Below are 15,267 nucleotides of genomic sequence, written 5' to 3' on the forward strand. Positions count from 1 at the left end.
AATGTGATCACAGCTCACTGCATGCAGCCTCAACCACCCAGGGTCAGGGGATCCTCAACCTCCTGTGTAGCTGGAACTATAGGTATACATCACCACACCTGGCTACTTTTTTGTTTTTGTTTTGTTTTGTTTTGTTTGGAGAGACAGGGTTTTGTCATGTTTTTCAGGCTACTCTTGAACTCCTGGGCTCAAGTGATCTGCCTGCCTCGGCCTCCCAAAGTGCTGGGATTACAGGTATGAGTTATTGCGCCTAGCCCATTTTCATTCTTTATATGAGATGTTTAAAATAGAAATGTTTTAAGATCTCTAGCCCAGCATATTCTCATATCCCAGGGAGTGGGAATCCTCTTGGAAAATTTTCAAAAGAATAATTTCTAAAGCCCACCCCACACCTACATGTCAGAATCTCTAAGGTGCAGGGCCTGTGGGTATGTTTAAAAGCCTCCTAGATAATTCTGATGCATTACAAGTTTGAGAACTACCGACATAGAAAAAGTTAATTATTTCTTCATGTAAACTTAGATAATTAAATAATAAAACCTAATGCTATTGAAGATAAGGTAACATATATTGTAAGCATGCACTAATTCTAGCTGTTAGTATTAATATTGTTATGTGCTAGGCTCCATTCTAAGTCCTTCACATATCTTGTCATTTATTATTCACAAGAATCCTATAGCTACCACTTGTATTCCCATTTTAGAGATTAGCAAATCAAAGCACAGAGAAATTAAATTATTCAAGTTTATATAGCTAGTGGGTAGCAGAATTGTTACTTGAATCCAAGTAGTCATTCTAATTCCAGAGCATGTAATCTTAACCCACCATCTTTACAGTCTTCCAGGTAATTCACAGAGTTAATTTTATTGATTCCCAAACGGTTTGTAACATTACAGAATGTAGCAAGAAAAATATATTTGGATAAATTATGTATGTATGTTGATTTCATGTAGGTATTGAGGAAGCAGAATAACAAAGTAGAAATCGCCTCAGTTTAGTCAGATAGACTTAGGCATTAATCTCTCCTCAACTGCTTGTTACTATGTAGCTATGAGAAAGTAAATTATCACAGAGCTTTTATTCTTTTGTTGGTAAAGGAGGATAATTATTTTTACTTCATGGGGTTTTTGAAGAAATAACATAAAATATAACCTGTAATATATTGCTTTGCACACAGTAGATGGCTAGTATCAGAACTTAAGGAATCCTCTAAGGAAGTTATGTTGGCTTCTCAGCAGGAGATTGTAGTAAGCCTTAGTCTAGGACGTTGTTGATGGAACAGCTGATGGGTACTGGTTGATGGTGCTGGTGGGGGCCAATGCTGACTGTCAGTGTTGAGAATCTACCAAGTGCCAAGCATCGTCCTAGGCTCTGGAGATAAAACAGTGAGTGATACATAGTCTTACTGCTTTCAAGAAGCTTGCAGTTCACTTATCTATATAATCAGACAGATATATATGCAATTACTCTCTTTGCTAGATGCTAGGACACATAGGAGGGGGTTACTCAGCCAAACCATTGCAGATGAGGAATGACTTTCTAGAGGGAAGAGGATGAGAATGTGAGGGATTAGATTAGTAAGTCCAGATAGGAGGAAAAGTAAAGGTTGGCAGAAATTTGTCATTACTATAAAGGTGTTCCATTCATCCAACATTTATGAAAATATCAGGGATCTTAGGAAACTTTTATCAGTTCACTGTTAGAATATTAAGAGCCTACTTTTAGGTTTAGTCTTTACTAAAGCAGACAGTTTTTCAAAGTAAAATAAAAATGGCACTATTTATATGTAATACTGAATTTTCTGTCAAATAGCACTTTTTGGAGTCTACGTGCTTGTTATTTGGTAGTATTGTCACATTAGGTTATACATCAGAGGAAGAGAGAAGAAGAGAAACAGAGGAACAGTAACCTTCAGAGGATGGAAATGATGATTTGTATGTGGGGTGAATTTCATCATGCACTGTGTCTGCTATTTGCACATTTCCCTTTTCCTATCATCCTTTTTCACGTATGATGAAAAATAGTTTGTTACATAGTTACCATAGTACATAGTTTTAATTTGACACCATTTGTTGCTCTTGTATGGGTTTGATGGTTGAGATTTCTTTCCATCTTTCTCTAATGCTCCCAATAAAATAGCATATTAAAAATGCAAGGGAAAGACCATTTCTTTTGGCAAAACTGGGAAAAGTGAAAAGGAATGAATAAAAAATTTCTTGGAAGGGGAGGAATGTGAGTCTAGGGGAAGGAAGATGATGTTGTAACCGATAAAATGATATTGGGGATTACAGGAAAGTGAATGAAATTCGTCTTGAAAAATACCCCCAAAGCAGAGGCAGTAGTTCTGCATGTTTTGGTAACCTGATGAGTGTGACTTGATGTAAGAGTACACTTTTGATCTCCTACTTGTATATCTATATGACACCTACCTATAAGTACTGTAGTTTTTTATATGTACTATAGTCCTGCTCAAGACATGAGCAGTCTCTGACTAGAACTGGGGAAAGTGGAGCAGCAGTTAGTGTGGGTATTTGGAAACATTGGAAAACAGTTGTTAGGGGACTTAAGCTCTTAATCCCTGAGGATTTAGCAGAGGCTAGAAAGAGGAAGGGAAAAATGAAATCAAGTTAGTAAAAAATTGATTCTGAAAATAATACTTTGGAAAGTTTACAAAATGAGGTTGAAATTGTGAACATAGACATGTTTACTGTGATGACAAATCTTAGTATACTAGGAGTAGCCAAAACCTTGAATGGAGAGATGCAGTTTTAGACACCACCCCTCAAAAACAGAGTTTAGAATACTGTCCTACAAACTTACCATCAAATACTTGTTTGCATCTTTATGGTATGAAGTTGGGGAGGATGGTAGAAATGTTGAATATAAAAGCGTGTTGCTCCAATGACTGTGGTGTTGGGGTATGTTGAATTTCAGGGCCCTTTGAGAGAGAGGTATTCATGCCTCATTGGGGTTTAAATTTTAGCAGACTCTTCACTATCTTTGGGCACTTTTTTCTAAGAGTTTGTTGTTATTGTTTTGGCAGGTACAAAAATGCTTCTTGAAACTGAACGTTATGATCTCTCCACCTCAACTTCTCCTGGTTTCCTTTTACCTCTATCCATTTTCTCTCTTTTTCACTTGTTCTTCCAGCTGTAACTGTCTCCCTCTTTAAATATTGCAGTGCTTCCATAGGAATCCATTCTGTTCTCTTTCTGCACACGTTCTGTTGGTCATCTCATATACTGCACTATCATCAATGTGTTAGTGATTCCGGAATCCTTTATATTCTACCTCTTTGAAAGCCATCTGAACATATCTTCTTGGGTGCCCTGTTGCCACCTCATGATTAATGTGTATGCAACTGAGTTCATCAGCGTCCCCCTCAGACATCTGTTATCTCCCATAAACTCAGGCCTGGCTAAATGGCATTAATGAGTCCCCCATGCCAGGAACCTTGGTGTTCATAGGAGCTTATTTGGAGAATATAAACAAAGTTTTATGCTTCATCATAGTACCTGTATTGTATTTAATACCAAAAAAAAAACAAAAACAAAAAAACTGGAGCCAATCTGAAGTCCTAATCACTGCATTTCTTAAAAACTGTGATACACACACATGCACACACACAGAAATATTTTACAGACAGTAAAATCTCTGTGGAATATTTAATGACATGAGAAGGGACATACGTAAACTTAGTGAAAAAAAGATGCTCTTAAGCAATATATTCACTATGATTCCATAATTATTAAAATAAAACTATATATATAGATATTTATAGAAAGAATGCATATGCAGATATTCACTTTAATTCTAGATAGTACAGCTATGGGTGATTTTAATTTTATTTTTATTTACCTGTATTTTCCAACGTTGTGTAGTAAAAATGAATTACTTTTGTAATTCACACAAGCGGACAATTTGGCCTCCCTTTTTTACTCCCAACACTTGTTGAAGTAGTTTAATATCTTCCTCACTCCAACTATTGCTGCTTAGTTCAACTACTCATTATATCCGGATGAGACACAGCACCCTGTTGACTTTGCTGCTCAGCTACCGAGCTCCCTTCCTGAAAATCCTAGTTGATGCAGTTCTTCACTTGTATAACTGTTCCAATTAGGTGGCTGTATATTAAATCTCAAAAACCATCAAGAACAGAGGAAATTGTGAATGTTGTTCCTTGTAACTAGTTTACCATCTGGTCTGAAGACCTTCAGCTGATGGAATTCTGCCAACTCAAGATTTAATTTAATATATTCGCCTACCTTAACCAAGTCACTTTTAACCAGAGCATGGATAGTTATGCAGATTTGGGGTGAGGAGAGGTGAAGGAAGGGAGGGAGAGAAAATGTGATTTGAACTCAGGCCTTTACAAATCTATGCTCATTCCTTCTGTTCTTCCTCTACAAACTGCCATACTTTGTTCTTGCTGGGTGTATGTTCCCTCCTCCTATATTCAATAGACAGTTCATTGTTTTTTTTGAGCATTTAGCCAGTAAGAACAAATAGGCAGATAATGAAAATCCATCCATTTTAGTGCCAGTTATTCTATCAGCAGATCCTATTAGGAGTATTTATTGAAGCATGTCATGCTAATAGTCCCAGAGTATAATTATACTTGCAGATTTTTCTTGCTTTCAGAGAGTTTGTAATATGTTCCAGATGGTTAAATAGGAAAGAGCAGACAATTTATACTGTCTTTTCACTTATGATTAAAAATTTGATGTTACTTACTACTTATGTTACCATTATTGCTTTGTTGGATTTTTACATGAGAGGAATTTAAACAAAATGTGTGATTTTTAGAACTCTTCTGCTATAGTCAACAATTAACAGGACTTGTCATAGATTCTTTCACCTTGTTGTTTAATTGCTTCTATTTAGGCATCATTAAAATGATATAATTTTGTCTTAAGTAGTAATTCTTTTATGCATGTAGCCTTTATTCTTGGAAAGTATTCACTTGGGTTTGTTTTAGACTTAAAATTAAATGGTGAACCTTCTTGTGAAAGCTTACATGAAACTGAAAAAGAGTAATTTTCCAAACTGTTGAAGATTCCTTGACCTTTTCCCACAAACTATCAATAATATGGCCTTAGATTCAAAATTAGTGACTCTACTACCAATAGTAGGAGTGATGATTTCTCATCGATTCATTCATACTGTCTTGACTACCCTTATCTGACTAATCAACTACTTATTTTGAAAGGCAGCTTACCAAACATTGTGAATATAACCTGTGAACTCAGTTTAGAACAGTTAATGGATCAAAGGGGTCCAGACCCAGAACCCTTGGCTTCATTATGACCTTGAGTTAACCAATAAACTGACTGGTTGGTTAACTTGGAGAAATATGTTATTTTTCAGTAAGAGATAGAATACTCAAGGTGTAATCATTTGGTCGGGGCAGGGGGACAGATTGGTTTTGATCCTTAGACTACCATTCTCTGTCCTTGAAGTTCTCTTCCAGACTTCTTACAAACAAGAAAACAAGCCAAATATTATAAAAATAATTATAGAATTACAAAGATAATTATAAACTTATATTTTTGGTGATAAATAATAGAGATTATTCCCAATGGGTTTTTTGAGGGAGATAAAGGGAGTAGTTTGATCCAGCAAGATTTACTTCCTATAAATTGCCTTTAAGAATCTTTGTTCTTTTTCAGATTTTCTTGTTCTTCTTTAACCTGCCACATCCTACCTCTTCCTGACTTTCTCTCCCCAAAACAGCCTACCCTCTCAGCCTTTTCAGACTCCTCAGTCCTTCCTCTTACTTACTGTACAGAATTCTTTCCAGGCCGGGCGCGGTGCACCTGTAATCCCAGCACTTTGGGAGGCCAAGGTGAGCAGATCACCTGAGGTCAGGAGTTCAAGACCAGCGTAAACATGGAGAAACCCCATCTCTACTAAAAATACAAAATTGGCTGGGCATGGTGGTGCATGCCTGTAATCCCAGCTACTCGGGAGACTGAAGCAGGAGAATTGCTTGAACCTAGGAGGTGGAGGTTGCAGTGAGCCGAGATTGCGCCATTGCTCTCCAGCCTGGGCAACAAGAGTGAAACTCCGTCTCAAGAAAACAAAAAAAAATTCTTTCCAGTTTTTCCAGGTAAAATTCTTATCCCTTCTACAAAATTTAAATTCCTTATCAGCAAGATCAAAGCCCAAACTAAGACTAAGAAAAGCATGCCTTTGGAGAGACTCAGTTCATCTTGCAATAATAAACTGGCAATAATTTCAGATTTCTATTTTCATGACTATTGCCAAATTTTATATAATTTGGTTTGTTCAGCTTTTACAGCGAACCTCATGTTCAAATTATTATTAACTATTCAATATTGGCTGGGTGCGGTGGCTCACGCCTGTAATCCCAACACTTTGGGAGGCCAAGGCGGATGGACCACCTGAGGTCAGGAGTTCGAGACCAGCCTGACCAACATGGAGAAACCCCGTCTCTACTAAAAATACAAAAATTAGCCAGGCGTGGTGGTGCATGCCTGTAATCTCAGCTACTTGGGAAGGCTGAGGCAGGAGAATCGCCTGAACCTGGGAGGCGGAGGTTTTGGTGAGCCAAGATCGCACCATTGTACTCCAGCCTGGGCAACAAGAGCGAAACTCTGTCTCAAAAACAAAACAAAACAAAATTATTCAATGTTATGAGTCTTTCTGGGAATATGCAATACAATATAGGCAAATTTAATTCTTATTTTTGTTGTGTGTTTTTAAAGTGTTCTGTATTTTCACTTGTGCACATGTATAAAAATTTGATTTTATACAGATGTCTTAAGATGGGATTAATTTTTTAAAGAATGATTCACAGAATTTCATTGAATGGAATATTGTAGCTTTATATATAAAGGATGGAATTTGACTTATAAAAGTTTAGGATATGCAGGACCTTTCTACACTATTTAAGTAAGAATTGCGTGTAGGTGATGAAATTTAAGCTAATTAGGGAAAATTAGCTGGGTTAGTGGTAAGAGATAATAACAGGATATTTGAAAAGAAATGCTACTTTGAATTTATGATACCATGTTTCTTCTTGTTAACTAAGCTAGAAATTTTTCCTTATTCCTTCTTTGGAGTATCCCAGCCCTCTTATCTACCCTGCTTTCGTCATAGGAAGAGTTGTTAACTGTGATTCTCATAATCTTGTGTGGTATGTGGGGGGTGGGGAGGAGTTCCCTTATTCACCTGGCCCTTTTCCTGGAATATGGCATGTGAAATGCCTTGTCTTGTTGAAACATTTAGAAAATTACAGTAATGGCACTTCAGTCCTCATCTTTCCTGAGGCTTCCTTTGTCCCCTTAATATATATCTGGTATATTTTAAATCTCTTGATTTTTTTTGTTTTCCCTTTGAACACTTGAACCATGGCACTTCAGTGTTTAACTGAACATTGATATTGTCTAGAATTTTTTGTGTATGTGTATGTTCAGGCAGCTTTCTTTCTTTCTTTCTTTCTTTCTTTTCTGAGATGGAGTTTTGCTCCATCTCAAGGCTGGAGTACAGTGGTGAGATCTTGGCTCACTGCAACCTCCACCTCCTGGGTTCAAGTGATTCTTCTGCCTCAGCTTCCTGAGTAGCTGGGATTACAGGCGCCTGCCATCACGCCCAGCTAATTATTTGTATTTTTAGTAGAGACAGGGTTTCACCATGTTGACCAGGCTGGTCTCGAACTCCAGACCTCAGGTGATCCACCCACCTCGGCCTCCCAAAGTCCTGGGATTACAGGCATGAGCTACTACGCCCAGCCATTCAGGCAGCTTTCTAAGGAGAGCTCATGAATTTGAATCCCTTGTCTAATTTGTACCTAATCTCTGTCTTTCTGTATCCTAGAAAGGATTAGGTCTAATTTGTACCTAATATCTGTCTTTCTGTAGCCTAGGAGGCTTTGTTAGGAATTGGTATATGCCTTTGTCTCATTTCCCCAAACCTAATGTTTGACCTTATACTGTTAGCTGACTGTCAAGTTCTGTTCACAGAGTGACACCTCTGGTCCCCTTGTGTTTTGACATGTTAACTGTGTGAGAGAAAAATGCTCAGACACTCCTGGGAAATCAGGCTGCATCCACTTACATATCCAGCAAAATAGATGATGAACATAGGAGAAGGAGAACCATACAGCAGTTTGGTTTAATGCACACTGACCTCCAATATAGCCAGTTAGTATATAGGAATTTGGCCTAAATAAGAACTGTTGGGTTTTTTTTTCCCCCTTCTGAGGAGGAGCAGTTGTAGCCACAATGGTAAAAAATAGTTTATCCTCATATACCACTGTTTCTCAACAACACCACTGTTGACTTTGGGGTCAGATAATTCTTTGTTGTGGGGACTGTACTATATGCATTGTAAGATGTTCAGCAGCATCTGTTATCTACCTAGTAGACATCTGTAGCACTCTCCACGCTGAGTTGTGATAACAAAAAATGCCTCCAAACATTACAAGTGTTTCCCGGGAGGTAAGACAGCCCCAGTTAATAACTACCGCCCTATACTTATGATTGTATCTTTGTACTTTTGATTATATGGTGAAGACAAATTCTTAGAAGGTAGATTGTGCATTGTAATTATTTTGGTAACTCCAGAAGGATATACCAATTTCTATTTCAAAAACAATATAAGACATTATATATTTCCCTAGACCCTTACCAATGCTGGATTTTGTCAGTTTTTTTAGTCCTTTGCCGTTTTGATAGATGAGTAATTATATTGCCATAATTTTAATTCAAATAGTTATTAATAAAGTTGGATATATTTGAATTTTTATTGTCCATTTGCAGATCATCTTTTGTGCATTGCTTGCTTTTGTCCTTTGCTCATTTTTCTGGGGATATTAATTTGGTCATTTGTGGTTTCTCCTAGTAGGTTGAATTTATTGAGGTGTCACATAGATACTCAATAGATTTTTAAGTTGAATGTAGATACTCAATAGATTTTTCTTTCTCTAAAGAAAGAGGGTATGTATGTGTTGCATGTGTTTGTGCCTGACCATGTGTACACATGTACATATGTTCATGTGTATATATATATTCATGGGCACAGAAGAGCAGAGGGCCAGAGTCTGAACTGTATGTCCACATTTACCAGGTATTACAAGGATATTGAGAAGAAGTGGAGGACAACCAGTATACTTTTCTTAGAATACATCTGAAAGGTCAAAGAGAAAAGGGACTTTAATTTGATAGGAAGTTCACCTCAAATCTCCCTAGCTAAATTCTGTAAGGTCAAACAAGTGATGAATATTCAAAGGACCAAAAGAAGTTAGAGGTAGAAATTCAGAGAAGTGATATAGTAAGGGTATGAGAATGGGAGGCTTAAATTTCATAGCATTGTCTAAGTAATGTGGTATGTGGGAGAGCTAAGTATAGATTGGTGAGAGAGCCCAGCTTATATGGATTACCTATGGAATTTTTTTACTTTCTCATTTTTATCAGGGGATTTATCTTCTTCACTGTTCTTGGATATCATCTAATTTTCTTTTTCTGGGCTCCAGATCTCTGTCTTTGTCTTTGAAAGGATCTTTGCCCTCTTCTTTCAGAGCACATACAAAGATAGTAATAAATATATATCTAGGGCAAAAGTTCTCATCATATGGTCTGCACACCCCTCGGAGGGTCTGTATTAGGCTGCTTGGGCTGCCATAGCAGAATACCACAGACTGAGTAGTTTAAACAACAGAAATTTATTTTCTCACAGTTCTGGAAACTGAAAGACCAAGATCAAGATACCATCAGGGTTGGTTTCTGGTGAGGCCTCTCTGTATTTGGCTGCCATCTTCTTGTGTCCCTACATTACCTTTCCTCTGTGCCTGTGCACTCCTGGTGTCTCTTTCTCCTCTTATAAGGACACCAGTCTTATTGGACTGGGGCTCCACCCTTAGGACTTCATTTAACCTTAGTTACCTCCTTACTAGGCCTATCTCCAAGTACAGTCACTCCAGGGGTTAGGACTTCAACATATGAACTTGAGAGGGGGACACAATTCAGTCTATAACAGAGCCCCTAAGACCTTTTCATGGAGTCCACAACATCAAAATTGTTTTATTAATAATATTAAGATGTTGTGTTCCTTTTCTATTGTTTAGACATTCTCACCAATAGTGCAAAAGTAATGGAGGGTAAAATTGATGCCTTCTCATAAACTGAGGCTGTAGTACCCAATTGTATTCTTGGTTATTATTTTCTTTGTTACTACATAATTGCAGTAAAGAAAAAAAATGGGTTATTAAAGGGCTATTCTCAGTTTTAATTTATAATACAATAAATATTGGTAACTCATATTAATTAAACATCTTTGAGTCCTTGATAATTTTTAAAAGTATAAAGGGATCCGTAAACCAAAAACATTTAAGAACTGATGATCTATGGGAAAGAAGGGGCTATTAATCAAGTAAATTTTTCTATTTTCTATTCTTGATTCATAAGGCAAATAGTTCTGTCGTAATCAGAGATAATAAGCTTTTATTTTTAGAAAGTAGACAGATTACATTTCTGTATTTATCTTTAATAAAAGCAAAAAGTTTTGAATGTCTGCATATTCAATTTTCAATAGATTCTCTGCCCCTGTTCTTTCTGCCTATCAACCCTGCTTCCCCCACCAGCTTTGGTCCTTGCTTCTGGTGAGAAGAGGCAAGGTAGTTTTTCTTAAGTCTGGTCCATTGCTTGTTGTTCAAATGCTACTGTTTTGTTGATGAATGGCAGATACAATTCCTTTCTTAGGGAAGTTGCTGCTAAATGGTGAAACAACATATACCGATGCAAGATATTACTCTACATATTAATATAGAATATTTTGAACAGAATATTTTCCAGGAAGTAAAATGACATTTCTTATAAATGGGTATTGAGCAGACTCTTGGGGTGGATGCATGAATTGACAGAGAAGAGAGGAGGAGGAGAAAGAGTATGTGTAGAGAAGGGTTTGACAAACTTTTACTGTAAAGGACCAGATATTAAATGCTGTAGACATTGCCAACCATACGGGAGCTACTGGACTCAGCTGGTGTAGTGTGAAAGCAGCCATAGACAATAAGTCATAAACAAATGAGTGTGAGTGTATTCCAACAAAACTTTGTTTATGGACATTGAAATTGAATTTCATGTAATTGTGTTGTGTCATGAAATATTATTCTTCTTTTGATTTTTTTCAACCATTTAAAAAATGTAAAAACTGGCCAGATGTGGTGGTACACACCTGTAATCCCCATTACTCAGGAGGCTGAGGCACGAGAATTGGTTGAACCCTTGAGGTGAGAGTAGCAGTGAGCCAAGATCGCACCACTGCACTCCAGCCTGGGTGACAGAGCGAGACTCTGTCTCACCAAAAAAAAAAGTGAAAACCATTCTTAGCTCACAGGCCGTACAGAAACAGGTGGTGAACCTGATTTAGCCTGAGAACCATAGTTTGCTGACCCTGGTATAGAAGATTAAGAAGATTAGCAATTCTAAGAACCAAGAACCAAATGAGAGATGAGTGCCATTTGTGTCTGAAGGCTAGAAGATGCCTGCCATATTGATAACAGACAAGGTTGAAAGAAAGGTGAGAATGTGTTCATGGCCACATGAACTGGGCATTTAAAAATTTTGTTGCTCTTTTCAGGGAACTAACTTTTGCTTTGTTAATTTTTTCTACTGTTTTATTTCTTTCACTGATGTCTGCATTTAGATTATCTTCTTTCTTTTACTTCCTTTGGGTTTACTTTGCTCTTTTCTTCCTAGCTTCTTAAGATAGAACCTTGAAATCTATTTCCCTCTAAAGGAGACATTTAAAGCTATAAAATCTTCTTCCCCCCCTCTAAACACTGCCTTCTCTGTGTTCTCCAGATGTTTATATGTATTTTTATTTACACTTTTCATTACATTCCATTTGAAATAATTCAGTGTTTCCTGGGTTGTTTTTTTCCTCCATGGATTATTTAGAAGTGTGTTGGCTTTAAACATTTGAAGTTTTGGAGTTTTTCTAAACACTTACTGGTTTTTAATTTATTTCAGTTGTGTACAAACAACACACTCTGAGAAGTTTAATCCTTTTAAATTTATTTTGATTTATCAGCATAAGTCATATCAGTCTTGGTGAAATTACATGTACTCAAAAAGAATGTATTCTATAGTTGTTGGGTATAGTGTTCTAAAAATGCCACTTAGGTCGAGGTGGCTGATCAGATCTACCATGTCTTTATTGATTTTTGTTTTAGAGGGGTCTGGTTCTTCTATCAAATGCTAAGAGAGGGACATTAAAATCTTCAGCTGTAGCATGTGTATGTTTTTCTCTAATTTAGTCATTTTTTCCTCATGTATGTTTAAGCTCTGTCATTGCCGGTTGTGATAATAGGAGACCTTGAATGCAAGGTAGCAAGAGTGGGAATTCTTTATGGAAAGGCACTGTTGGGTGGTGACTAGGAGTGTGACATTGTGACATGGGATGTGGGGACTTGTTCAGCAGGATATACTGCATAGGCAGACCAGGAATAGTAGTTAGACATGCTGCTAAAGTGCTTCAGACTTGGATTGCTAACAGTATGGAGTATAATGATTTAAAAATAATGAATGTGCTGCTGTTCTGATAAACACTGGAGAGAAAGAATCAGCAGGAGATTTTAATGGATTGAATATAGGAAAAGCAAGGAGAGCTGACTGAAGCAGTTCTAAGGACCAAGAGAGCTGGGAAAGTGGTGGTATGGTTGCTGGTGATAGCAGTGTATTTAGCAGTGACTTTAAGTGGTAGAGATGAGGATTTTCTTTTTGACCTAATAAATTTTGGATGTTACCTGGATATCTAAATATAGGCATCATTTTGTTAATAGTGAGAATTTCAAGATTGGTAAAAGAGGATAAGAGTTTCTACTGGGTTTTCATTGCATGCATACTATGAAATAATTGATTTCTGAATAATTGTGGGGTTAAGATTTTATATGTGGTCTTAGCTCAGATATTCCCCTAATGTATAAACTCTTCTTAATCACTCTTCTAAAGTATCTCTCCTAGTCAGTCTCTACTTCATTATTCTGTTTTCTTTTCCTCCTACTAGAATGTAAGCTAAAGGAGAGTGGGGCCTTCAACTCTTTTGTTCACTGCTATATCCCTAGCACTTGGTACAAGATAAATAAGCCTATCACATATTAGGCTTTTAATATTTGAGAATTGAATGACTGCCTGTTAGAAAAGAGAAAATATGTATACTAAGTAAAAGAAATAAAAAGCACATGTTTTATAATTTGATTTTAAAATACCTTACTAATGTTTAATACCTTTTTTTTTGTTTTTTGCTTTTTGTTTTTCTTTTTTAAGTTAAGGCTAGGTCTCTGTTTATCATTCCTTACCCCCTACCCCCACTACTGTGCATGTCACCATATGGAAAGTGATGGTTACATGTGATATAAATTAGCACACTTTGTTATATAATTAAACTTTGCATCCCCCAAAAATGGAATTACTTATTAAAATTTCTAAGTACATATGCTGGTCAGTACTCTACTTTAAAAGGTAATATGTAATTTAGAAATATGATAAAAATAAATCTAAATACTTGGAAACAGATAGTTTTACTGTTAACTTTAGTAGCTGTTCTTTGCTATCCTTAAGGGGTACAAAGAACTGGTAAGACTGTCGTTGTCAGTTAACAGTGTGGTAGAGTAGATAGAACCTGCACATAGAAAAAATTAGTAATGCAAACAGTTATCTGATTAAGTGTATGCCAGTTTTAACTGTCACCTAAAGAGATTTAATATTTACCTTTTCTTGGGCCTTAGTAGAATGCCATCTTGTAATACATATAAAACCTATATTGGAAATTAAAATCCTATCTGAGTATCCTGTCATAATGTTTTGGAGATTTAGAACAACTTGGTTTTGATGGTCCTCAGTAGAAGCTTTTTGATTAAGTAGAGTTGTTCTTTAGGAAAGAACTAAACACTTACAGTTTAGGCGTTAGGTTTAATTTTTAGCTTTTTGAGTGTGGATTTTCTCTGACATCTTGTTTTCTCTTGCCTTGTGGCAAATACAGAGAGAAATTGTGTTGCAGAATGATGATACAAAAATGCTCTTCCTCCTAGTAGTAGAAGCTAATCTAGCAGTTATACTAATTGTGTGTTTTCCTTCCTCCCTCTATTCTCACCTTCAAATCTGTGCCTAATTCCTTATATTAATAATCTGGGAGGCCGGGCACGGTAGCTCACACCTGTAATCCCAGCACTTTGGGAGGCCGAGGCGCGTAGAGGACCTGAGGTCAAGAGTTCGAGACCAGCTTGGCCAACATGTTGAAACCCTGTCTCTACTAAAAACACAAAAATTAACTGGGTGTGGTGGCGGGTTCCTATAACCCTAGCTACTTGGGAGGCCGAGGCAGGAGAATTGCTTGAACCTGGGAGGCAGAGGTTGCAGTGAGCTGAGATTGCGCCATTGCACTCTAGCCTGGGTAACAAAAGCAAAACTCCATCTCAGAAAAAAAAAATCTGGTATGTACCCCACCCCATGCCATTATTCTGCAGCTCATGGGTTTGCATAGAAAAATTTGTAATGTTCTTTGACCAGTTTAATGATCAGAGCTTATTCTCTTTGAGCTTTTAACTATATTAGGATTGTTGAGTTAGAGCAGTTCATTAATTCCATACATTAATTTTTTTTAATGTTGTGTATCTACTCTGTTCCCGATTAAAAATACCTACGTGGAGCTTACAGTTGAGTGAGAGAGATACGCAATAAACACATAATGATACAACAAATATGTAAATAAAAATAGTGGAAAAAATGTTGTGAAGAAAAAGTAGAAAATGTCATGAAAGTACATGGAGGCTCATTTAGATTACTGGGTTAAGAGAAGTAGAATTTTAGCTCAAGTTTGAAGAATGAATAGGAATTGGATAGATGAAGAAGTTATGAGGGATTATTCACAGCAGGTAATATATTGTAGGTAAGGCCATAGAGTAAGGAAGAAAGATTGGGGAATAGGAGAAACTTTTAATAAAGACCAATGTGGTTAAAGCATAGTATGCTTTGGGGAGAGTGGCTATGCTGTGAGTTTTGGATTTTATCATAAGTGAGATAAAACCCTGTGGAAGGGGTGTGTAAGCAGGAATAGGATCCTGGATTTGTGTGTGTGCAGGGGAATAGATAAGGTGGGGCTTGATGATTGAATATATAAGGTGTGATAGTGTAAAACTTTAAAGGGTGGTGATATCTGGGATTTGGGTAGCAGCGATTGAATGGATATGAAGGTACCTTTTTGTGGATGGGGAAAAGTAAAGGAGAGTGGAGGAATTTAGTTTAG

At 36.9% G+C, this 15,267-nt stretch overlaps 1 protein-coding gene across 4 annotated transcripts in view; it reads left to right on the forward strand.

Moving 5' to 3' along the window:
* The first annotated feature begins 213 nt into the window (after positions 1 to 213).
* Positions 214 to 15,267, forward strand: part of LOC105479814 (nuclear receptor coactivator 1) — a 161,876-nt gene continuing 146,822 nt past the window's right edge. For 3 of the 4 annotated variants that reach the window (XM_071076293.1, XM_071076294.1, XM_071076296.1), the window contains exon 1: positions 214 to 234. The gene's annotated coding sequence lies outside the window, so the exon portion shown is untranslated. The remainder of the gene's footprint in view (positions 235 to 15,267) is intronic. The other variant, XM_071076295.1, reaches the window with a different exon arrangement.

The sequence above is a fragment of the Macaca nemestrina genome, chromosome 13 (genome assembly GCF_043159975.1).
Source record: "Macaca nemestrina isolate mMacNem1 chromosome 13, mMacNem.hap1, whole genome shotgun sequence".
Classification (NCBI taxonomy): domain Eukaryota; kingdom Metazoa; phylum Chordata; class Mammalia; order Primates; family Cercopithecidae; genus Macaca; species Macaca nemestrina.